Source organism: Panthera onca, chromosome D1, assembly GCF_046562875.1.
Source record: "Panthera onca isolate mPanOnc1 chromosome D1, mPanOnc1 haplotype 2, whole genome shotgun sequence".
NCBI lineage: Eukaryota > Metazoa > Chordata > Mammalia > Carnivora > Felidae > Panthera > Panthera onca.
In genome coordinates this window covers 58,696,022-58,721,130 of record NC_138348.1, presented here as the reverse complement: position 1 = coordinate 58,721,130, position 25,109 = coordinate 58,696,022, and the positions used below count along the sequence as shown (strand labels likewise).

Here is a 25,109-nt window from a genome sequence, read left to right as displayed (position 1 = left end):
TCCACGGCCACGCCTCCAAGCTTCCTGCCTTGAGGCCTGCTCCACTTGACCCTCTCCTTGGAGGGCAGACACCTTGGCTCCTGCTTCACGGAGGCCTTCAGGCCTGATCTCCCTCACCTGCCCTGTCCCCACTCCGGTCCCCTCACCACCCAGAAGCCGGAAGTGCTGCCTCTCCTCAGTCTCTGGTCGGCACCTTGTCTCTCCAGCCCACTGATTGGCTACCTCCTCTCCTGCACAGGGCTGTAGGCTTTATGTTCCCCTCCAAAAATAAAAACCCAAAGCCTCCAACTCTGCCTCCTCCCCCAGCTGCCACTCAAGCGTGCACCCTTTGCCATCGACCTGGGAAAGGCTACCCACAAAGTCCACACGCACGCACCCCTGTTCCTGCCTCCACCTCTCCTGAGAACCACCATCAGAACCCAGATGCTGGGGGCGCCTGGGTGGCTTGGTCGGTTAAGCGTCCGACTTCGGCTCAGGTCATGATCTCACAGTCCGTGAGTTCGAGCCCCCCGTCGGGCTCTGTGCTGACAGCTCGGGGCCTGGAGCCTGTTTCAGAATCTGTGTCTCCCTCTCTCTCTGCCCCTCCCCTGTTCATGCTCTGTCTCTCTCTGTCTCAAAAATAAATAAACGTTAAAAAAAAATTTTTTTTAAAAAAGAACCCAGATGCTGACCCCAAGCATTCAGTCCCAATGCTCCTGGCCCACCCCCTCTCCCGCTTTATCTCTTTCCTGCTGCATCCCTGTGAACCACACACTCCCTCCCTGGGAATGGTCCCCTCTCACCCTAAAGACTGTCTCAGGCCCAAACATCTCAGATTCTCTATCTCCCTTACCCCACATAGACACAATCAGTAGCTTGTCTCTTTCCCCCTAAATGTCCTTGACCCCCCACGCCCACCCCTGGAGCCCAGGTTCAGAACCTTACCTTTCCTTGTCCTCTGGATTCTCAAAACAGGCCCGAGCTGCCCTCTCTGCCTCAGTCTTCTCCAAAGACGGACCAGAACAAGCTCTGAAAAGCAGATCTGACATCGTCTCCTGCTTAAACTCTCCCCAGACTCCCCTCTGCTGGCAGCGCCTTGGTACCATGGAACCGAGTAGATCTCCACCCACCCCCCACACACACACCATGCTGCCTCAGGCCTGGCTGACCAAGCGCTTTAGTCCTTACCACCTTTGAGGGGCCATTTTCGTCTCCATTTTACTCACGAGGAAACTGAGGCAGAGAGAAGGGAGGTGACTAGGCCAGGATGCGCCTCTGGCTCCCCAGCCCAAACATCACGCCCCAAGCGTCCCACATCCTACTTTGTCTCCAGGTCAGGTAAGTGACTTTGCTGCCTTTCCAACACCCCCACCACTCCCCACTCAACACAAACTCTTACCCCGTCCCACCATCCTTCAGGGCCGGCCAGGGTTCAGATGCTCTTCCTGCCCAGATGCCCAGACGCCCTCAGGGCCCCTCCCTGACCTCCTCTGGCAACAAATCAGGCCATACACTTGCCTTGGGTATGCCGGGGCGGCGGTGGGGGGGGGGGGGGATGTGGACCCAGCCCCTGCAGTCCCACTATGTATTGACTGATGCCACTAGAGGCACCGAGGGCTGGGGAGGGGGAGGGGGAGGGGGCCTGCAGTTCCTGGGTGGGAGGAGGGAGGCTGGATCCCTTCCTCCTTGTTAAAGTTCTGGTGCCTCCAAGTAAAAGTCCAAAGTCAAAGCCTTGCCTAATATGGCCTCTGCCCGCCCCTCCAGCTCCACCTTATTTATCACTCGCAGCGGGCTTACCATGCGCCAACATTACCCTAAACTCTTAGAAAATGGACTTCATTTAATCCTTATAAATAATACCCCGTGAGATAGGTACTGGTAGTATCCACACTTTATAGAGGAGACAGGCACAGGGCCATGACAGAGCTCGTAAAGGCAGAGCCAGTATGCGAACCCAGGCCGTGTGGGTTCAGAGTCTGTGCTCTAGCTGTGCCATTGTGTGTCCTCAAGCTCTCCCTCCCCTCATCATTGCCCTTCCCTCAAACACACCACAGTTCTCACCTGTCACCTGCCTGTTCCCACTTCTGGGCCTTTGTACTCTGGGTTCCATCTGCCTAGACTTCTCTCCTTATCTGACAACTTCCACTTAGCCTTAGATAGCCAACTCAAATGTCATCTTTCTGCGAAACTGCCCTTGACCCCGCCCTGCCCCCCCCCCCTTGCCAAAGCAGGCACCCTCCTCTGTGTTCACAGAGCACTCTGTACATATAGCCGCTGCACACAGCCCTGGGACTGGAGTGCCTTGATGTCAAGGGCTGTCTCCTCCCCAGTAGTCCCATCCCTGGATGCCCAATGTGTAGTCTAGGACTTCATCCAGCTCAGGAATTATTGGTAAATGTGGGATGGGCTGGGGGTACAGACAAGACTCTATCCCTTGCCCTCTAAAAACTGACCCACAAGTAGCCCAAGAGCCAAGGGGATCAGTGTCCCCAGAAAGGCACAAAAAGCTTGCATTGTCAGCTGCTTCGATGGACAATGCTGTGCTTCCCACCTGGAGGGTCGGGCAGGCTTCTCAGAGGGTCCTTGAAGGCGGGGGGAGGGGGGGCATGCGGGCAGCATGAGTTGGAGATGGATTCCAGGCTGGAGAGGCAGACAGGTAGGAAAGCAGCACATACTGTGAGCTCAGTTGAGCCCATCAGCCCCACCAGCAGGAGGTTAGTGCAGAAGCTGCCTCGTTCTCCCTGCTGTCCCCTGCCGGCACCTAGCACAGTGCCTGCACATCATGGGTGCACCCTAATGATTTGTTGGAAGCAGATCTCGCAGGGCATGCAGCCTTATACAATTTGGAGTTCCTGTTTAAGGAAAAGAATGCAGGGGCACCTAGGTGGTTCAGTCGGTTAAGCGTCCTACTTCGGCTCAGGTCGTGATCTCACGGGTCACGGGTTCGAGCCCTGCGTCGGGCCCTGTGCTGTCATCCCAGAGCTTGGATCCTGCTTTGGATTCTGTGTCTCCCTCTCTCTGGCCCTCCCCCCTCTCAAAAATAAACATAAAAAAGAAAAAGAAAAGGAATGCAAAATTCCCACTGTACATGGAGGCACAAAAGTGAATATTTGCCACAAGAATAAAAAGGAACCGTGTGACAGAGCTGAAGCTGCAACAGGCCCACTGTTAATCCTCCTCTGGTCATATAAGGAGGATATGACCTCCTCTGGTCATATAAGGAGGATATAAGGAGGATGCCAGGCTCTGGGAGGGTGGGCACGAGACCGACAAGTTCAGCCTTCTCTGTCAGCCCCAGAGGCCGAGGTTCAGAGCCTTCCCCTGAGCCCTCGGTCACCCTCCCAGGCAAACTGCCATGACCATGAATCTGCCACACTTTGTGGGCCTCTCTGGTGGCAAAAAGGCCGGATTCTCCCAGGTCGGGAGACTTCCTCCCCGCCTCCCCCCCCCCCCCCCCCAGCCCCGGGGAGGGTAGCCAGAGGGCGAATGTGGGTGTCTGACAACTATTTGCTGGTCACCTCCTGGTGACCTTGGGCGCTCTTCCCCCAGGCCTCAGAGGTGATGGGGGTCTGTTCTGAAAGCCTCCTTTTCATTCTGGCATTCTGCTCATCTGAACCGCCTAGGAGGCTCTCAGCAGGGGCGGCCAGAGAACTGCTCTCTGAGAGCCTCATTCATTGCTCTATGTTGAGGTCTTACAAGGCCCGGCTCTACGCTCCGTGGGGTGCTGGTGGGTGGGGGCGCACTGCCACAGACATGCTCCCACAGCCCAGTGGGGCCAGCTAGATGCCAAATACATAATTACAGAGCCTTCAAGCCAAGAGATCTCGTACCGAAGGCAGACTTCCTGGGAGAGTCCAGGAAGGCTTCTCAGTGAGGAGACACTTGATTTGTGAGATGGAACATTCATTCAACGGTTACTCACTGAGCACCTGCTATGTGCTGGGCTCTGAAGATATAGCAGTAAAGAGGGCAGAGGAAACTGCATATGTAAAGGCATGGAGTCTGAAAGAACACTCCTGGGGACCCCTGGTCTATTCTGGAGGGTTAGGCAAGGCTTCCCTGAGGGAGTAAAAGGCAGGCTCAGGCCAGAAGTAGGGGGTAGCTAGATTAGGAGGGAACCTCAGGGAATGGACAGTGCTCTGGGCAGAGAGGCCAGCCTGGGCAAAACCGTGGAGGTTAGGGAGGACATTCTTTTGTTGAAGACAAGTTCAGAGTGGTTGGACAGCTCCCAGGGAAGGAACAACAGAACTGATGGGAAGAGAAGAGCATGATAGAGCCAGACAGGAGGGAGTTCAGACTTTATTCTGAGGACCAAGAACTCTGTTGGGGTCTTGCTCATGACCCTGAACCCAGTAGGGTTATTCTGAGGCCCCAGCCTGGACTCACTGGTTGTCAGAGGGGTGGCCTGGAATGCCAATGCAAGAGAGGGTGCTCCCCTGGACTTCAGCCTCAAGCTCACCCTCTTCCTTGTTCTTCCAACCAGACCCTAAGGCTGCTGCACTCTCAAGAGGGGATGGGCCAGAGCCTCAGGGTCCAGACCTCATTGAAGACTCCAACCTTCACTGTGCAGGCCCATGGCATTTGCCTCCTGTGGCTTTTAACTGTTTTCGTGCTACCTGGCTTCCCTACAAAGCTCTCTTTCCCCTATCAATGCCTGGCTTAAAAACTGCCAGGAATACCCTTCCCTCCATTTTTTGAAGTCTGGTGCCTGCCAGTCCCCACCAAGTAGCAGCATCTTTATTTCCCTTTTACAGATGAGGAACCAGAGGCTCAGCAAGGTCAAGTAACCTGGTCACAGCTACACAGCTATGCCCTAGAAAGCGATAGTGATGAGTGGATAAAATCCTGTGCCAGCTATATGATCTTGAGAATATCACTTGGCCTCTCTGTGCTTTGGTGTCATCAGGGAAATGGGGCACCTATTGTGTGAGGCTTACTGAAAAGCCTTACTGTGCAGCCGCCATTCCTTTGCTCCCCAGGCCAATTAGTGACTTTTACATGACCCAGCAGCACATCAACACTCATTCATTCATACATCAAAACCCTCTAACGTCTGCCCTGTGCCCTGCCCTGTGCAGTTGGCAGGGGACTCTTGGAAATAATCAGATAATCAGACACAGCTCCCCCGACCCAAGGCGCTGGGGGAGGGGAGGGCAGGGAGCCGAGGGCAGATGCTGCCTTACTCGAGGGGAGGGAGAGAGAGAAAGAGACAGAGAGATTGAGAGAGAGAGAGATGGAGAGAGAGAGGGATTGAGAGAGAGGGAGTGCGTGTGTGTGATCCTCACACACTGCTCTTGATTTAGTGTATCTAAAACTGGCAAGGACGCTCCTCCTCGAAGATGGGCGCTGGGAAGGGGGAAATGTTGAAGGAAGGAAGGAAAGAAAGAAGGGAGGGAGGGAGGATGGAAGGGAGGAAGGAAGGAAGGACGATAGGTAGGTAGGTAGATACGATCTTTATTTTCAAAAACATTTTTCACCGCTTCGTGAAATCTGAATGTTTCACAGCTTCCAACGCTCACCTCCGCGCGCTGAGCCCTTGAACTGGGGAAGGGGGAAGAGTACTGTGGAGGCGGTGTCCCACCACCCCGGAGAGCTCCCCTATCCCTGGGGACTCCGCTATCCCCGAATACCTTACCTCACCTCCACCCTGCTTCTTTTCCTACCTCCTGACCCCCCACTCCCCAACACACGGCAGCCTCCGCGCCCCCATCCCACACACAGCAGTCATCACCTCTCCCTCCATCTGGGTCCCCAGGCGACTCTGTACCCCGTTCCACTCTTTAAAACCCCCCACCCCTCCATTGTCCTCTCCCCAGCCGCAAAGTCTCCACTGTCTGCCCCGCCCTCTTCGGGGTAGAGTACACGTTCCGCAGAGCTCCGCTCTTTTCCCATCTTCCCATTGGCTCCCGCTGTCCGACTGAGCGGGGCCGGAGGAGGGTCTCTGGGGCGCGCCCCGCCCCTTGCCAAAGGCCCGGCGGTGGGCGTGGCCTCGCCTGACCCCGCCCCGCTCGGACGGAGCCTCGCCAGCTGGAGCTCTGGCGCTGGGCGGCGCTGCCTCCGCTGGGCTCGGCTCCGGCTCCGGCTCCGGCTCCGGCTGCAGCTCTTGTGGGGGTGGGCGGCGGGGATGACAGCAGCGGGGGTGGCTGCGGCTGCCGCGCAGGGCTGAGCGAGCCGCGAGCGAGCCGGGGGAAGAGGAGGAAGTGGAGCCGCGGCCCCGAGCTCCGGAGTCAGCCGACGCGCCGAGGTCCGCCCCATTTTGCAGAGCGAGCCGAGTCCGGACCTGGGAAGACTTCTCCGCCGGGCTTCGGCCGCCGCGGCTCTGCGCGTCCTCGCCTGCGCCCTGCCCCGCCTGCCCCAGCCCGGGGTTCTGTGCCGGGACGCTCCCAGCCCCGCGATCCGGGGCGTCGTGGCTGGGACGCCCTGAGCTCCCGACCCGATCCAGTGCCCTGGGGCGGGAAGCCCCTGGCCCACCATACTGGTCTATGGTTGCGGGCTTGTACCCTGCCTTTCTGTAGTGTGTGTCGGAGCCCCCGGACCCGGGTTAAGGCGGGTGCCCACAGCCTCCCGACCGAGTGCAACGGAGCCCAGAAGCCCCCAGACTCTGGCTCCCGAGACCCAAACCTTCAGCTGCCTTCCGCCCCGTGCTTCGGACTTGGGACGCCCAGAAAACCCCGGCCCGGGTCCAAGCACCCCGTGAGGGGTCCCAAGCCTGCTGGGCAGTTGGACTGAGCCGGACCGAGCTGGTGCTGCGAGCCGAAGCCGTCACCTTTCTGCCGCCCCAGACGAGGGCTCAGCGTTTGCCCCGAAGAAGGGATCACAGGCCACCCCACCACCACCACCCCTGCCCGGCGGCCGGCGAGAGCCGAGAGCTGCAGGTGAGAGAGCCCCGGATGCCAGGCAAGGGCGGCCTTCGACCCCTACCGGGCAGTGCGGGGCCAGCTGCGGGCGTGTACCGGGCACTAGCTGGGGCTGGAGCTAGGAGAGGGCGCCTGGAAGGGAGAAAACGGGCACTTATTGAGCGCCCATTGTGTGCGGGTCCGCGCCCCACCCTTGCGCAAATGGTCCCTCGTTTAAGGCTCACTACTATTCCATGAGATAAAAGGTGTTGTGCATTGTTATGGGCTCTTACAGATGGGGACGCTGAGGCTCAGCGGGGTTGAGTGACCCTGATGTTTTCACTCCAGGGGATGAGACTGGGTTGGAGGGTTAGGGTGGAGAGGGAAAGAAGTGGAGAACGAAGAAAGGAAGTGGACAGCCGCCAGGCAGGAGGTGGCGGGGAGGGGTCAAAGCAGGGCCACTGGGGCATCCAAGAGCTGATCCTGAGGCTGGGGAGGTGGCTTCCTCTGGCCGCCTTCCCTCCCACTCCACGGCCAGGTCACGTCCCAGGAAAGGTGACCCAGAGTTGAGGGTAGAGATGGGAAGCTTCCCAGTTCCACAGCTTCCCTCCCTGTGGACCCCATACCAGGGAGCAGTGGCCCCTGGCCCCTGTGTGCCAGGCTCTGGGGTCTCTAGGACACCATGGCATCCTGAGATGCTGCTTGCTTGTTGGGAAAACTCACTCTAGAGGTCCCCAAGTCAGAGCCCATCAGAGCTGGAAGAGGTGAGGGCTCTCAGCACTCACCAGCTCCCCTCCTTCACATTAGTAATGGGACACAGGAGGCTGGGGGCCTGGGCGGGGTGCCAGTTGTCCTAGGGGCTAAAGTAAGTACATGGTTGAGGCAGCAGTACACTTGAGAAAATCTTCCCAAAGATCTTTCAAGGTATCTGCTTATCTGCTCCCTGTTAGCATCTTCTGGGTGGGTGGCTGGGGTTTTCTCACCCCTGATGAGAGGTCAGGGTGACCACTTATGAGGCTGCTTTGAGAGTCTGTGTGGTGGTTGCTGGGGCCCAAGACGAGCCAGCAGTCCCATAGCCTTTGGCCCAGACTGAAGGTCTGACCCCAGCTTCCCCTAGGCAAGGGAACCTGCCAGACACCTCTGGCCCAGAAGGGGAGGGGAGGGGAGGGGAGGGGCTTGCTTAGGGTCTCTAGGCTGGGGCTGCCAGGGCTAGGGGCACAGTCCCAGGTGTCTGGATTCCCAGGCAGGGGCTCCTTCTGTTGCCCCCTGGGGCCATGCAGAAAGAGGGGTGTTGTGAAAGATAGCTTGGCGTGAGCTCTGTAGGTTCTTGTTCTGAGTGGGGAGGGGGAGGGGACGTGGCCTTGGTCTGAGCCCTGTGGCCTTGGCTGGGAGTAGTTAACCCCTGCTGTGCCCAGCTTCCTGGTGTCTGGGGAAACCCCCTTGGAAAGCCCCTGAGAGGTGGAGGAGGGTGGAGAGGTCAGATGAAGGCTGGAAGCTCAGTCCCTGGGGGTGGAGGGGTTGGGGGGCACCGAAAGAGAGGGTCACAGAGGGGCTTGGCATCCCCCCCCAACTCCCATCCATGGGGATTCAAATTCTCATTATAATCCCTACATCTAAACAAAGCTCCCCTTTGATGAGATAATTTCACACCTGTGATCTCATTTCATGGTGTGGTGGAAAGAACCTGGAACCTGGAGTGTGAGGCAGGATGGGGGTTGGGGGGCCACCTGGGACCTCTCAGATGCATGCATGTCTCCAGGCCTCACCTGTAAAATGGGGTCAAGGCAGGCTGTGTGTTACCTGCTCAGATAATGGGGCCATCACATCTGGCAAACTGTCAAGTGCTAAAGAGATTTTTGTGTTTGCCAGGACTGGGCTTGTTACTAATGGCTGCCATGTGGGGGAAACGGAGGCTCAGAGAGATGAAGCCACTTACTTGCCCAGGGCCTTGGAGTTTAATTCAGGAACTGAGCGTCAATTCATACCAGGTGCTCTGGAAGTTACCCAGATGGAAAAGGCAGTGGGACGACTAGCTCCCAGTTGGGTGGACTAAACAGCGCAGGCAGACAGCTAAGTCAGACCAGGTGGGCTGAATCTGCTCTGCTTCCCGCTGGGCACTTTACTCTGGGCCACATGCACTTTACTCAAGAGCACTGGCTTCCCTGTAAATTGGAATTTCGCTTTTACAAGGTTGTTGTGAGAATTAAATAAGATGCAAATATATAGTGCTTGGCCAGATATCTATTTCCTTCTCTATAAAGAAAGAAAGCTTGAATTTTGACCAGGAAAATTCTCAGATCTGCCTTAGATTAGAAGGTAGGCTACCGTTGCAGGCTCACAGACTGGGGTTTGCTCAGCTGGGGCTCCTGTATGGGTCATGCTCCCCTGGCTGCTTCCCTGTTCCACAGCCCTCCGGAATCTGCTTCGAGACCCTGGCTAGGGGCTCCGGATTCTGACCTCCCACCCCCACCCCAGGGCTGTTGGCTTCTGGGGTTGGGAGGAGCTGGTGTTCATTCCCCCTGGCCCCTTGTCTGGCCTTCCTAGGCACAAAGGTGCAGTGAATAATTTATGGCTCCCCTCATGAAATGGGAGGCAGGCTCAGGGAAATTGCTCTGTGCTCAGCTGAACCTCTGAATCCTACCAGAGCAGGTGGGTGGTTCCTATCAGTGCTATTAGACTTAGTCTTGGATATGGAGGGAGGGGACAGCATGGGAAGAAGGTGACCTATCATCAACCATGGCTCTTTTCCTGTTGGGGGTGGGAGCAACATAGACCTGCAGGAAACAATGAAAAGCAAGCTAGGTGTGCTAGGATCCAGTCGTAGGCCTGTGATTCCAAATGAGTGCTAGGGGCTGGCAGGCAGAGGCTTTGAGGCTGGAGTAACCCAGAAGGCTTCAGAAGGCTCTGTGGGCTGGGACAAGAGGCAGTTTGCTATAGTGAGTAGGGGTCTTGACATCAGTTCAAAATTGAATCCTGGCTGTGCCACCTACTGTGAGACAGCGAGTGAGACACCATCCTGCCAGGCTTCTGTTTCGTCCTCGGTAAAATCAGAGACCAGAGACGTTATGGGTGACTGTGAGGTCATATATGTAAAGCACATGGTGTGATGGGTACTTGGTAGAAGGGTGCTTCATCGTGAACATGAAGCATGGGGTGGGCTAGTAGCAGGGTGGATGGGATGGTGTAGAAGGCAGAGAGGTGGGGAGAACTCTGGAGTAGTAATACTGGGGTTTGTGGGGTCAGTGAGGCATGTGGGAAAAAAAGGGATGGGTGGCCAGATGGTACAAGGCCTTGAATGCCCGACAAACTTCACACTTCAGAAAGCATATGGAGTCCTCACTGAGAACCCTCTGTGGCTCTTTCTTGACTGTAAAAGGAAGACCAGGCCCCTTTGTTGTGCATTCCAGGCCTTGCCCACCGCAGCCACTGCACAGACCTCTGGCTTGTTGTTTCTCACAGTCTCCCGAACCGGTCACGTGCTGCCCTCTGCTTATGGGGTTCCTCTCAGCATCCCGACCTCCCTGCTTCTCTGCTCACCTCCCCGTTTGTGTAGGCCTAACTCAGGTCATAAATTCCCCCCAGAAACATTCCTGGATTACCTAACCCTCCGGTCACATCTCCTCTGAATTTGTAACACTTCACAGTAATAGTAATAAATAATACCTACCGCGGCATCACATTTTACAGTCCGTGAAATGTGCCTGCATACGCACTTAATAACGCTATGCTGGTGATATGAATAGTAGCTAATGCCCTTGAGTACTTCTGAACCGCTGTGCCAAGTACTTTGTAGGTACTCTCATTCACAACTCTGGAAAGTAGCTCCTGTTATCACCCAGAAACGGGGGCTCAGAGAGGTACGTCGTGGTCTTGTTCAAGGTCGCACAGCTAGACAGTGGGGAGTGAGGAATCAAGCTCGTATCAGTGGCTGAACAGGCCGCCTGTCTCCTCCGCTCTACCTGAGTACCTCGAGAGCATACTTTGCATATAAAAAGCCTGGAAAGAAACTTTCTTCTCAAAGCTAAGGAAGGGCCAGGTATCCAGACCCTGGCTATGCGACTTGAGGTGAATCAGCCCCCCTCGGTGGTCCTGTTTTCCCATGTCTGTGGTGAGTGGGGTGGTGTCTGAGCCCCCGGAGCCGCAGCCTTCTGCAGTGTCCTCTGTGACTCTAGAAGGTGGAGGAGGAGACCACAGTAATCAGGGCCAGAGGATGTGGTATGACGGGCAGCTGTGATTTTTGGCCTGGCCACCGTCTGGGCCAGCAGGCTCTGTAGTTAGCTGCTGCCTCCACTGAAGGGGGTGGCGGCCTGAGCTGCTGGCAGCATGGTCATTAGCTGGGCAGAGAAGACCCTGTGATTGGGAGCCGACCGGGCCAGGCCAGGTTGGCAGGGCTGGGGCCCGGCTGGCCCAGCCACAGTGGGGTCATTGGCAGGGCACCTCCTTCTCTCCTTCCTTCGCAGCCTCCCAGGTGGTGGCAAGTCCTCACTGGGCACCAGAACTTTGTAGGCCGAGGCCGGCCCTTCTTTCTGTTGTGGTGGTCATGGGGGTAGAGCAGTGAGGATTCTAGCCACGCCTGAAGATGCCTCCTCCTAGAAGCTTCCACGACTCCTCCCAAGCAGGCAGAATCTAAGCCTCCTTCTGGGCAGATCCGCACACTCACTCGTTGACTGTGGTCTGTGGAGAGGGGTTGTGTGGGCCTGCTTCCCTCGCCAGCCTGTCAGAACTAGATTCTCGGCCACCCCGGTCCTCCCCTCCTGACCAAGTGCCTGGCACAAAGCAGCATTCCCCTGGTTGGCAGTTCAAGCTGCCCCTTGGGCAAGCCGCTCAACCTTTGTACCTCTGCGTCCTTCCCTGTAACGTGGGGCTGATAATAATAGTGTTGTGGGGATTCAGTGAGATGAGAGGGGTGAGGTGCCCGGCCAGACCCGGCACACAGGCAGGTACTCTGTCGGCCTGAGACCACTTGCCTGTCCCCTCGGCAGCCCCGTGAGGGAGTGGCTCGGGAAGAAGCTGATTAAAGGGTCCAGCCAGTGGTGCCAGGCGGGAGGGTGTGCCAGGTGGCAGGGGGACTTGCCGGAGGAGGACACTTTGCTGCCTGAGGAGGACTCTGTCAGAGAGCTGAGATTCCCAAGCCTTCCCAGGAGCAGGCAGCTGTCAGACACGGAAGGCTCGGAGCTAAGTTCCGGGCACGGGGCAGCACCAGGGTATCTGGGGACCTGATTCTTCTCAGGCTCCAGCAGCAGGAATGGCCCAATTGGGAGGGGCCGTCTGAGTCCAGGTAGGAGATGCCCGGCAGAGAGTGAGTCCTTCTTAAAGGGAAGCAGTGTTCATTTGGTCTCTCTGTTTTCCTGTCTCTCTGTCTGGTTGTCCATGTGTATGTTTCTCTCTCAATCTCATACAGACACATGCGAAATGTAGTTTGAGGGGCGCCTGGTGGCTCAGTTGGTTGAGCGCCCAACTGTTAATTTTGGCTCAGGTCATGATCTCATGGTTCGTGAGGTCACATCCCAAGTTGGGCTCTGCACTGACACCGTGGAGCCTGCTCAGGATATTTTCTCTCTCTCTCTCTCTCTCTCTCTCTCTCTCTCCCCCCCCCCCCTTTCCCCTCTCCATCTCTCCCCCTCCCTCTCCATTTCTCTCCCTCCCCCTCCCCCCTCTCTCTGCCTCCCTCTCTCCCTCTGTCTCCCTCCCTCTCTCCCTCTGTCTCCCTCCCTCTCTCCCTCCCCCTCTCTCCCTCCCCCTTCACCCTCTCCCATTCTCTCACTCTCAAAATAAATAAATATTTTCAAACAAATAAACAAAAAAACCCAAAATGTAGTTTGATTGGAGATTTTGGTCTATGGCGGGGAAAACAGACATTAAACAAGTAAGCACACAGATACAAAACTTCCAGATTGTGAAGAGTGACCTCCTGGGGTGGGGCCAGTCCCATCAACGTTTAGGGATGGTGATATAGAGTCATGCTGAGACCACAGCCGAGTGCACATACTTATTAGACATGTGACTTGGGCAAGTGATTTAATCTCTCTGGGCCACAGTTTCCCCGTCTGTAAAATGGTGACAATTACAGCATCTGATGCATAAGGTTGTAGTGAGGAGTAAATGAATTATACATGCAAAGCACTCAGAAAATACCTAGCACACAATAAGCACTCGATGCATGCCAGCTGTCATTAGCTCTGTCTCCAGCACCTAGTACGGAGTTTGGCAGAGATCCGGTGCTCAGGAAGGGCCTATGGAATGAGTCCCAGGCTAAGGGCAGCTGCTCCGTGTAATGAATGGATGGCCTGGTAGGGAGGGGAGGGCTCAGAAGCAGCGACAGAATGTGGCAGGGAAGGCGCGGGGGGGAGGGGGGCGGGGGGGGGCGGGGTTGTCCAGTGCTGGGTGAGGAGGGTGTCAGGAAAGGCTTCCTGCAGGTGGTGTTCCCAGAGCTGAGTGTGAAGATATCATTTAACACACACATGTGCATCTGCTGGACCCCACAGGTTTCCCTCTTCCCCCCCCCCCCCCTCCCAACCACACGCTGTCTCACCATCTGTGACATTGTGCTGTGAGGGCACGAGGGAGGCAGGTAGGGAGGAAATGTGGGCTGAGGTCTGAGAGTCTCAGCCCTTCCCAGGCCTGGGACCAAATCTCCTAGAGAAAAGAACAACCAGGCCTTGCTCGCACCCAGTAGAGGTGTCTTCCAGCATTGATCCTATAGCTTTTAGGTTTTTAAATAAGTGGACTCGGTTAAAAAAAAAAATGCCGTGAAGAATTTGTCTCATCCTCGCACCCAAGAGGCTCCAAGAGAAAGTTTTCTTCCACTGACAAGAGCCAGGATCCCCAAGTATCTTGAAGGAGTTTGCCTCTGAGACACCCTGAAGTCAGAGATCCCTTGCTGCCTGCACTTGTGGTTGGCTGTGGGGCCTTGGGGACGTGACCTCATCCGTTGTGTTTTGCCCATTTTTGTGTCCCTCTTGTAAAATAGACTCAGAGTAATAAACCTTTCTCCAAGAGGCGGGTAGGGAGCCTTTAGGGTAGAAGACGCTCTAGTGGGCACATCTGGGCCCATGACTCTCAAATTTTTCTGCACACTAGAATCGTTAGGGAACTTTTCTTTTTTAATTTTTTTTTTAAATTTTTTTAGCATTCATTTTTGGGAGACAGAGAGAGAAAGCATGAGTGGGGAAGGGGCAGAGGGAGGGAGACACAGAATCCGAAGCAGGCTCCAGGCTCTGAGCTGTCAGCACAGGGCCCGATGTGGGGCTCGAACCCACAAACTGTGAGATCATGACCTGAGCCGAAGTCAGACGCTCACCCGACTGAACCACCCAGGCGCCCCTTAATTTTTTTTTTTTAACATTTATTTATTTTTGAGACAGAGAGAGACAGAGCATGAATGGGGGAGGGTCAGAGAGAGAGGGAGACCCAGAATCCGAAACAGGCTCCGGGCTCTGAGCTGTCAGCACAGAGCCCGACACGGGGCTCGAACTCATGGACCACGAGATCATGACCTGAGCCAAAGTCGGATGCTCAACCGACTGAGCCACCCAGGCGCCCCAAGAATCGTTAGGGAACTTTTAATAGTCCTGCCTGGGCCGACAACCAAGGCCTCAGCAGTTTTTAAAGCTTCCTAGGTGGTGTCAGCTCCCCAGGATTGACAACCACCCACCACCCTCTGTGGGATGCATCTTCAGTGTCCTCAGGATGATACCTGCACAGCCCCATGATAAGGAGCGCATTGCTTCCAGGCTGCTCCCTCCTTTGGGGTACCGCTCTTCCCGGGACCTCCCTGCCTGGAGAAACAGGGGAGTGGAAAGACTTTGCAGTCTGAGAAGCCTGGGTTCCAACCCTCCTCTGCTGCCTAGCTGGGTGTCTTCTCTGAGCCTCGGTGTCCTCATTTGAAAATAGGAATAGCAATCATCTTTCTCTGAAATGGCTGTGGAGACCACACGAAGCCATGCACAGAAAGCGTCAGCACTGGTGCAGCAGAAGGTCACAGACAGTGGCAGAGCAGGGCTACACCTAGACTCTGGACTCCCCGCCCCCCCCCCCCCCCGCCCCCCGGTGGTGCTCTTTCCTCCTGCTGCAACCACGGAGACCTGGTCTCTTAGATGGAGGCTGGTATGGGGAGGGATCCACACCCTGTCTTGGAGCCCTTTCCTGCCCCCCTTCTGTAAGAGATAAGATAAGGCAGCAGGCATTTTGTTTTGCTGGGATTTGTTTTAATGGCCAAAGCATCGAGCCCTCCTTCACAATGAAGCTTTGTCTGAATCTGCTTGTTTTTCCAACCTGGACACCCAATGGCACTGCCCGCTTGGGGCCCCGTCCCACCTGGGAGAACGGAAGAATGTCAGAAGATTTTTTTTTTCCCTTCCATCTAGGGGAGGGTATGGGGGAGACATTGAAGGCCTCTGTCTGGCCTTCACCAATAACTGACCCCATTTAAGTCAGCTGCCTCTGTTGGAAGCCAGTTCAATGAAATTATTTCAAGGCAGTTACCAGCATGGGTTTTGCCGGCGGAAAAGCTTGCATTTGAGTCCTGTCTTTGTCACTCCCCGGCAGTATGACCCTGGGTGAGTCATTTCAGCTTTTTGAGCCCCAGTTTTCTCTTCTGTAAAATGCATGAATAGGATGCACTTCATGGGCTGTTGTGAGAAGTAAATGAAGTGCTTCGTGTATAAAGCTTAGTGCCTGCTGTATACACTCAGGAACCGTCATCGATTGTCCTCCATAAGAGCCGAACTCTGCCTCCTGCTCCTTCCTTCCTTCCCTGGTCTGGTCCTGCCCTGGCCTCCAGCCTGCTCCGTGTGCTGGGCCAGGCCCAGGCCGAGACAACGGAGGCCTGTGTATAGAGTAACAGTAACGGCACCCCTGTAAACTGCTCTGCTTTAATCATTTGTTCCATGGTTATTTAGAAGAGATTCCGAGGGCTGTTTGGGGAGAAGGCTGCAGAAAGGGGGTCATTGGTGGTGGTAGTGCTTGATCTCCCCTGCTCTGGCCCAACCAGAGAGAGAGTATCAGCCCAAGATGAACTGCTCCGGCAATAAATAGGGGTGTGGCAAACCAACAAAGGAGTGTGCAGCACCCAGAGCTCACAGCCCCTGGGAGCCATTCAGGCCTAAAGGGGGCTGAAGTTGCAAGGGGAGGAAGTGGTCAGCCATATGGACCAGGGCCGCGGCCTGCAGTAAAGGGAACCGGTCAGCTCAGGAGACCCAGGGGGGAGAAACCTCAACTCTCTCTCTTCCTTCCTCCAGTCTCCCACTGGGGCTTCCCACTGGGTGAACCTACCCAGAATCCCGTGGCACGGAGCCCAAGGCAGTCCACTAAGATCAGCCTTCCGGGCCCCCAGCAGGGCGGGGAGTGGACCCAGAGTGGCAAACAGGACGTATTCCTCACTCCATCGATCAACAGCCGTGGAGTCTGGTAGCCACCCGCCTTAGGATTCAGTTGAAGGATCATCTCTTGTTACTTGGGCATATCCCTTATGAAGGGGGTGTTGGCCCCTACACCAGAGACAAACCAAAGCATTCCAGTGCCTTAGTACCCCTTTGAGATTGGTGCCCAGGCCCCTGCCCACCGAGCCTGCCATTGTGTCCAGTTCCATCCCCACGGGTCCTGAGAGGACCCGGCTCTGAGTTTTCTCCAGCCCGATCACCTGAACGACCTGTGTCTCTGTCCCTCTTTGTCAGGCAGTGTGGGGTAGTGGTTAGAACACAGGCTCCAAAACCAGACTTTCTCCTAAAATCCTGACTCTGCCATAGAGGCGGGGGAACTAGACAATGTGCCCCTAGTCTCTTGGGCCTTGATTTCCTCATCTATGAAATGGGGATAACGGAGAGTACTCAGAGGGTTGTTGTGATGAGCAAATGAACAAACAAATGTGAAGTACCAGGAATAGTCCCTGGCGAGCAGGGAGCAGCCAGCAAATGACAGCCTTTACCGTGATCACAAATAATATAGTGGGAGCCCAGAACTCACAGTGTGGCTGGACCATCAGTATGGGGCAGGGACTGTCACCACCCTCAGTCTAGACTCTGTTCCAGTGACAAGGAACAGAGTGTCGTGTAGCCTTGCCACACTGCGGACCTTCACCTGTCAGCCATCTGCCCCCCCCCCCCCCCCCCCGCCACAGTCCTCTGCTGCAAACCATGTCCTGGGAGGAATGGCTTCTCGTTCTATCAAGCCTCAGTTTCCCCATCTGTGGACTGGGGTAAGTACTCACAGGGCTGGGGCCGTGACATGCAAAGTGCTGAGTGTGGCTGGAGGAGTCAGGCTTCTCCTCCACCCTGTTGCCGCAGAGAAGTCAGGGACCCAAGAGGCCTGCCTTGGTCCACGTCTCATCCCCCAAATCAGGCTGTGGGTAGCTTCCAGAGTGGCCTTGCCAGGGAGAGCCTAATCTGTGGAGTGAGGCAAAGGTTATGGGTAGGTTGGTGTCAGGTGAGCTCAGGTGGCTCTGGGGTAGCCACTTTACATGCTGTCCTTAGAGCTGGGCAGCCAATAGTGGCTCTGACATCAGCCTTTAATACCCAGAATGAGCCACACCACCCGGAGCTCAGGTGGCTCTAGAGAGCCTATGTAGACCAGGTGAGAGGAGTGTGGGACCAGGCAGGCCTGGGACAGATGATGCAGGGGGTGCTGGGCCAACACTACAAGGCCCTGTGAAGGGGTGCCCGAGTGTGGGATCTGGGGAGAGCGTGAGGTTCCTGCCAAGCAGGGTGCTGGAGGCATGGTCAGATGGAAAATCTGTCGGGGTCCATTGCATGGAAAGCACCCATGAGGCCCCCAGCGATGGTGTCTTGGGGGCAGCTGGGCAGACCTAGAACGCAGAGCCCTTTCTTTGCAGCTGGCCGCCGCTGAGCACTCCCTCGCCTCCCTGACCGGAATGCTGTGCATCACCCATAACACACCCCTGGGCGTCTGAGGAGACTCGGGCATAGAGGCCCAAGGTGGGTGTGGCAATGAGGGGAGGTGTGCAGGTTTCCAGGTCAGTCCTGGCTTTGAAGCCCAGCTCTGCCTCTCTTGACCAGAACTTTGAAGACACTGGGCAGGTCACTTAACCTCTCTGAGCCTCAGTTGCTCACCTGTAAAATGAGGGCAGTAGCACTTCCCTTCCAGATCTGTTTCGAAGCGAAAATGACGTGACGGACGAGATCGCATCTTCTACTTTAGAGGAGACGCCACAGTCATCCTCATCCTGCTGTCTTTGTCCCTTTTTAATGCTGCCTCAGGAAGTTCTTTCTTGTGTTCAACTGAGATCCATTGTGCTGTAACTAGAACCTCCTCCCTGTTGAAGGCTCTGCAGAGGCCCGAGTCCGTGCTCTATACAAATGTGCCCCGTCAGTACCTGCACTGAGGCTGCGTGTTGGTTTTCACCCTGTGGCTTAGAGGCCGAGCTGTCAATGGCCAGCGCCTCCTGACCACCGTGCAGTGGGGGTGGGTGCATCATCCTGACTGTTCACACTACTCTTCCTTTCTGTGCTCAATCCATGTTCCCAAAGGGATGACTCTGGGGCAGTGGAGAGAGTCCTGAGCTGGGCCTAGAAGGCCTGGGTCCTGGTACCCACTTGGCCCGTCTTGCTGTGTGGCCTGAAGCCAGTTAGCAGCCTCTCTGAGCCACAGTGAGGATGTCTGTGCCTGGGGCTCAGCTCTCTCCGGTGAAGATGTATGCGGTTCTGCCTAAAGACCATTTTCCTCCCTCTCCCCGACCTGGGCCCCAGCCAACCCGGGAAGCCAGCAGATTAGGGTCCTGCTGGTGGCCGGTGGTGGTAAGAGCCGAGTCCACTCTCCGACCAGGGCTCCCAAGGGCAGGCAGTGATTTCAAGGTTAGATGGGGGATTTCTGGTGGATGGGGTAAGTACCCTCCTCTTCGGGGATTCTGAGAGCCTGAATCTCTTCCTACCCACCCTGCTGCACTCACCCAGCTAAAGGTCAGTCACGTTTCTTGAGTCCCACCGTGGAGAATATCTTTTCCCACATGACGTCTGCTTTAATCCCTCATGGTGTAGGGGGAACCCGAGGCTCAGAGAGATGAGGAGACTGGCCCCGAGGCCCCCCAGCCTGTCCGCAGGGAGTGGTGAAGGAGCCTGGAGCTCCTGATTCTGCGGGGCCCCCGTGGCAGAATGTGCCCTCTAGGCCTCATGTGCCCTCTAGGTCCTCGGCAGGGTGGAGCGCAGGGGAGCCAGGTGGTCTGAGCAAGGCTGTTTGCAGCCTGGGATGGGGTTCTGGGAAGAAGTTGGCCAAGGAACGGAGGAGGCAGAGGGGTTAGGAGCCCGGGAGCCCTGAGTTCTGAATGCCCCTGTGAACTTCAGCGTTTGGTTTTACAGAGGAATCAAGACTCATTTCTTGTTGGCTTTGGATACCTAATAGTTTACCTTTATAAAGCACTTTGATATCCACAATGTCACTGAATCCTCATGGCAATCAGTGAGAGGCAGCGTGGGACTCGTCTGGGAGGGCAGGAGAGGGTGAGCTCTGGAATCTGACAAACCCAGGTTTAAATTCCAGCTCCCACCAACTCTCTGCCTTTGAGCAAGTGAGTAACCAGCTGAGCCTCAGTTTGCTTATCTGTGGAAGGGATAGTCATTCCCCACAACAAATAGCAACGGCTGTCTTGCTGGCTGTGCACACTGGGTGAGATAAAGTCTATGACCACTGGCCCAGTGCCTGGTGCAATATAGTAGTTTTCGTGATATTTATCATCAGCCCCACTTTATAGATGGGAAAATGGAGACTCAGAGAAGGAAGGTGATTTGCCTGAGGTCACACGGTGATCTAGCTTGGTCCTCCAGACTTCCTGTGTGTGGCTTTTTCCTCCAGCACTTCCCTTTCTGTCCTCAAGTGACCCGACACCTCGTTTATCCAGTCTTCAACGTGTGATGCTGTCTGCTGCTGTCTGATGAGGCCCTGAGTATACCCTCCCCCGCCCAAGTGCCTACCAGCACTTGCCTGGCACGCAGCGGGCACTTTAAAAATGTTTGTCCTGTGCATGACTATGTTGATAAGTTTGTGTAAAAATGTGTTTTTCCAGGCAGCCAAGGCTTGTGTCCCTAAAGCTTCCTTCTCCCTCATCCCCTTTAAAAACAACCCTTTCATAGTTTGGGTTGGAAACCTTGTGAAAAGGATTGATCACTTCCTTTCCCTGCACAATGCCGACATGGTTAACCTCTCCGGGAAGGGCCTTGCGAGCACTCACTGTGATGCTGGGAGCACTCAATCCTGCTGGCCCTGAGCCGAGTGACCCTGGGCTGCTGCGCCTGCTTGACTGCCGTAGGGTCTGCTTTTGCAGGTTTCTGGCTCTTCTCACCTTGACCTTCATTCTGCTGCCTCCAGCAGTCCACCACCTTTCTTCCCTCCTGCGCCATGTGTCTTTCCTGATTTACGGCTTCTACCAGTTAAGGTAGGGGCTAAGAAATGGGACAACCGAACTTATTGGAATTGGTTTGTTCGTTTGTTCATTCATTCAGTCATTCAACAGCCATTGTTGATTCTGGGTCTTGCTAGGGATTCCATCCATCCGTCTGTCCGTCCGTCCGTCCTGATGGAGGACTTCTGCAGTGGCTTGTGATCAGTCAAGACATGACCACACCCTCCTGGCAGTGCACGCAGGGAAATAATGATGTGTACATAGCAAATGCCAGTACAGGACCTACAGTTTATGATCTGCCTCTGAGTGCATTACCACACCGAGTCTTTACAACAGCCCTGAGAATGGCTTTAGCCCGGTTCTGTGGATGATTAAAGCAAAGCTCAGCAAGATGAGGTCTCCTGCCCAGTAGCCAGCAGTGAGCACAGAATTGCAATGGGAACTCAGGTCTCCAGCCTGGCCTGTCACCTGTTCCCTCTCCTCTGTCCTCCATCTGTAAGCTGTATGATGCCCCATTCATTTTCTGCTTCTGTCACAAAAGATCACTGGTGATGGCTTAGGCCAGACCTGTGCCTCTGTACAATGGTCAGCACGAGGAAATGTGGCCTTGGCTGTATGCCAGACACAAGCACCCTTTCAGCGCGCATACCTCGGCCTGCAGTGGACCTGCTCACACCATCCAGTCCACACTTCCCAAACTGCTCTGAGGAGCCCTAGTTCCCGGCAAGGGTAAGGGTCCCGGGACGCATGAGCATACAAATTCGAGACATGCTAGGTCACATAAATCGAAACAGGACTTCTCAGGGCTTTTAATGTGTTGATGTAAATTAGTCTCCCAACAGGTGGTGCGGTACGCCGCCAGCCTTTCCCAACTCCCAGGCTTGCTTCAGCATGCAACTCCTTTGTCACCAAGCAGGGTCTGGGACTAATAGCCTAGAGAGAACATTTTGGGAAGAGCCAGATCAGCAAACCTGTACTTTCTCATTTTGTACCGGAAGCCTCCAGCTAGAGCTTCTTTCTTGCCCACGGCTGTTTGCATTTTGAAAGAGGATCACAGGGAACATGGTTTAGCCCCAGGACAGAATTGATAATAATGGCGGAGGTTCAGGCAGCGGGAGGAAGTGCAAGGTGGAGATATTTTTATTCTTTCGTCCACCATGCGACCATATCTCAGACATCTACTGTGTGCCAGGCACAGAGCCAGCATTTGGAAATGCCAAGATGCGTCTGACTAAGAACCTTCCATTTCATTTCCCCGTGCCCACGAAGGGTTTTTAAAGAAAGACAAATACAAGCCTTAAAAGGAATAAGTGGTTCTTCTAAACTGTTCAGGGTCTTTGTGGTGGGTGGGTGTGTGAAGTTCATTTCGTCGGGGGCTTTAGTCCCAGGTCCTGAGGGGTGTGAGTGAGCCAGTTCCAGGAACAGTTACCCTGGGCAGAGTGAACAGATGTTGTCAGGGAGGTCAGGAGTGTGGGGAGGCTCAGAGGAGGCAAGGAGGGAGGGAGTGGGCAAGGGCAGCTGGGGGATCTTGAGTGAGGCTCTGCAAAGAAGCACAGAGGTTATAGTGGGAGGTGAGGGGGTGGGCAAGCATCCTGGGAAGACAGGAGCCTGAGCAAAGGTATAAAGGTGGCAACGGGTGGGTTACGTCTTCGGGGTGCTGTAAGGAGCCAGGGTGGTGGGGGAAGAGGGAGGAAAGGCGGTTTGTTGGAGATGGGGCTGGAGAAGCTACCTGAGGCAGATCATGAGGGTCCGAACACCAGCAGAGTATGTGCCCACCTGACAGGGAGCATCTGGAGGGCCAGACCATGTCGCATTCATCCCAGTGTGTCTGGCACCTGGCGGTGCCCAGTTTGTGGACTGGCCAGACTCTTCTGCGGGACCTTGAACAAGTGGTTCCCCCTCTCTGGACCTTGAGTGGCTCGTGCTCATGTCAGTCAAGGTCACCTAGCACTTCCCCTCCAGCCTTGAAGGACTCTCAGGGATTCTTGATGTGTGTGTAGGGCAAGACCCAGAGCATTTCCCCTCTAGCCCGAGGTCCGCTGGGCTGCCCTAGCTGGGCAGGGGCCAGTGGCTCCCTGGACAGGGGGCAGCCCGTTGGCCGGGGCGGAGGTCAAGCTGGCTCTGCTGCTGGAATTCACTCCTCGCTGTCTTTCTTTAGCAGTTGGGCACTGGGCTCAGGATGAAGTGCCTCAGTGTCCTCATTGCTTGCTGGCTCTTCTGAGGCTCCAGGCTGTAACTGGGGGGTAAGGGGAGTCGAGCCAGCCTATGGTTGAGGGTTGTGTACCTGAAGCTGTTTGGTGCAGGGTAGGAAGTTCTGCTTCTTCCTTCTTTGGGAAAATGGATAAGTTACTTAACCCCTGAGCCTCAGTTTCCTCATCTGTAAAATGGGAATCATAGTAATTTCCACACTGACCTTTTGTGAAGATTCAATGAGCCGTAGTCTGTGAAAGCGTGTAGGAAACTAACTTATCCCACACATGTGTAAACCAGTCTTGTAAATAATGTTTACTTGCCCACTGTAATCTCCCAGGCCTCTGGCCCACTCATTCCTTTCCTGGAAGTGCTCCCTGGGCCCCGCATACCATTTTCCATGCAGGTTTCTCCTGCTGAGTACATTTTATCCAGGCCAAAGCCATAGGAGCCCATGAATTATGTACAAGGAGCACATGCAGGCCAGGGCTGTGTTTACACTCCAGTGTCTGCGTGCATTCCAATAGGAGGAGAGACAGCACCGCCCGTCCTGTCTGCTGGGGGCTGGATCAGATACCGCCCCCTCCCCAGCTGCTTCCCAGACGCCTGCAGGGCTTTGGGTCCTGGTCTCTAGGGAAGGGTGGGGAACGCATGTGAGGAACTCCCCCCTCCCCAGCTTACCTGTCCTGTTCACAGGGCTGGGGTCCAACAGGGCCTGCCCACCTACAGGCCTGTGTCCTTGGGTAGCTGGTGGGGAGGGGAGTGGTTGGGGCCCGTGGGCAGAACAAGACAGTCACCCTCCCCCCACCCCCGCCCATCCCTTCCACTTCCCAGTTGGTGCCAGGACGTGTCAGTCGGGACGACTCAGATCTCTGGTGGTGTGGATGCTGCTTTATTTCAGCAGGGCTTAGTTGCTTGCTCTCGGGGGGCCTACACCTTGTCACGCAGAATCCTTGGTCACAGCCACTGTGCCCATGATGAGGTGCAGGGGGACAGGACTGGGCTCTGCCCAGCATCTCTTCTCCCAGAGTTCTGAGGGTCCCTCTCAATGCCCTTGTTCCTGAGAGGCTCCCAGATGGTGTCCCGGCCCCAGCAGGGGGGCTCCCGGCAGACAGTTGGACTCAGCCAGCACCCAGAGGGATCACAGATGCTGGCTCTGCTTGGGCTGGCACGGGGGCAGGGCGGAGGGGGCCGGCAGGGGGAAGGATATCATGGAACGGGAACGTAAACTTAAGCAGTTTATTGAAAGAAGAGCCAGTAAACATAAGCAGCAGTTCTCCCCCATCTTAAAAAGGCCTGACACACCCCGGTTTCTGTCCAGCTCCGTGCAGTGCCCTGCAACCTTAGATCTGTGACACGGCCTCGTCTGTAAAATGCTGACGACAAGGCCAACCTCACGAGGCTACCGTAAGGTCAGATCAAAACACCCAGCAGGTGGGACATCCAGGAAGGTGCCGGGCACATAGTAGGCCACCGATTTTCAGGGAGGATCTAATTATAGCCCAGAGCAAAGAAATCAGGACTTTGGAGGCATGATGTGGTGTCTAAGCAGGAGAAAGAAAACTTCTCTTCAGCTCCTTGAAAAGGTCAGTGCAGCTTAGACGTGTTCTCACACCGATGACCCCAGCAGAGGAGCTTCTGGGTCAGCAGGTGTGGTGGACCTTCCTGTTGGGACAGGCGACGCTCTGCAGCCAGGCAGCCCTGGGTGTGAGGTGTGATTCTGCATATTTGCCAGTGGCCCAGGGTGAGTCCCCAGTCTCCCCGTCCCCATAAAAGGGAGGTCATGGATACCTAACTCTCAGGGTTGTGAGACTCCGGTGAGAAATGCCCTATAAAACTCTACTGGGGAATAAAAGCACGAGTGACACATAGTGGGTGCTTGGGGGCTCTGCAGGAGGGTGGCCCGGGGTGCAGGCCAGTGGCCCAGGGCAGAGAACCCAGCCTCACCTTCCTTTCCGGCCTCAGGGCTGTGCTCTGCAGCCCCCTCACACAGGCCTCAGGCTTCGGGAAGGTCAAGGGCCTCCTGACACCTCCTTGTGGTCACGATTGACCCCCCCAGGCCTGCACCACGGGGCTGACAGAGCTGACCGGCAGCTGGCAAGGAACTAGGCCCCTGCTCAGCTAAGAATAGAAGGCTTTGTGTGATTTAAGTAGCAGCCGATCGCATCAGGCCTCCCAGCCTGGCCCAGGGGGCTTATTAAGCGGGATCTGGGGCCATTGTGTGTCCTCCTGGGTGGAGGAGGGAGAAGGTGGGTGAAGGGTGCTGGGGCCACCACGGGCTTCCCCAGGACTTCTCTCTTGTTTCCACGTGATGATGATTTGATTTTTTTTCCATCAGTGAGGCTCATTGCTCCTCCCGTCTCGTCCCTGGGGCTGGCTAGGGAGCATCACCCAGTGTTCCTGGGGGAAAAAGCTCTCTGGGAAGTGTTCAAACAAACAAACTGGCCTCTGAGAGGAGCAAACAGATCCACGAAAATGGCTTTGTCTTCAAGGAGAGAGCTGTCGATGGTGGCCATTTATTGAGTGCCTACTGTATGCCAGACCCTGCTGGGCTCTGTGTTTGTGCCTGTGCCTCATCAACCCTCAGAGGGGTGCAGCTGGGAGGTGTCCTCATGGACATCATAGGGATGATGTCCAACTAGTACTTGGCAGAGCTGAGATTGGAACCAAGGACTGTCCCACCTCGTTCCTTCTGGGGGCAAAAGATTCCTGAGTCGGGGGGAGAGGTGAGAGTCTCAATTCCTGGAGAAAGCCCT

At 55.6% G+C, this 25,109-nt stretch overlaps 2 protein-coding genes across 7 annotated transcripts in view; both read left to right on the top strand.

Moving 5' to 3' along the window:
- The window catches only part of KLHL35 (kelch like family member 35), a 140,502-nt gene that overhangs the window by 33,147 nt on the left and 82,246 nt on the right, over window positions 1–25,109 (top strand). The window lies entirely within an intron of this gene.
- Window positions 6,025–25,109, top strand: part of GDPD5 (glycerophosphodiester phosphodiesterase domain containing 5) — an 87,540-nt gene continuing 68,455 nt past the window's right edge. For 3 of the 6 annotated variants that reach the window (XM_060605589.3, XM_081790332.1, XM_081790333.1), the window contains exon 1: window positions 6,025–6,854. The gene's annotated coding sequence lies outside the window, so the exon portion shown is untranslated. The remainder of the gene's footprint in view (window positions 6,855–25,109) is intronic. The other 3 variants (XM_060605593.3, XM_060605592.3, XM_060605594.3) reach the window with 3 other exon arrangements.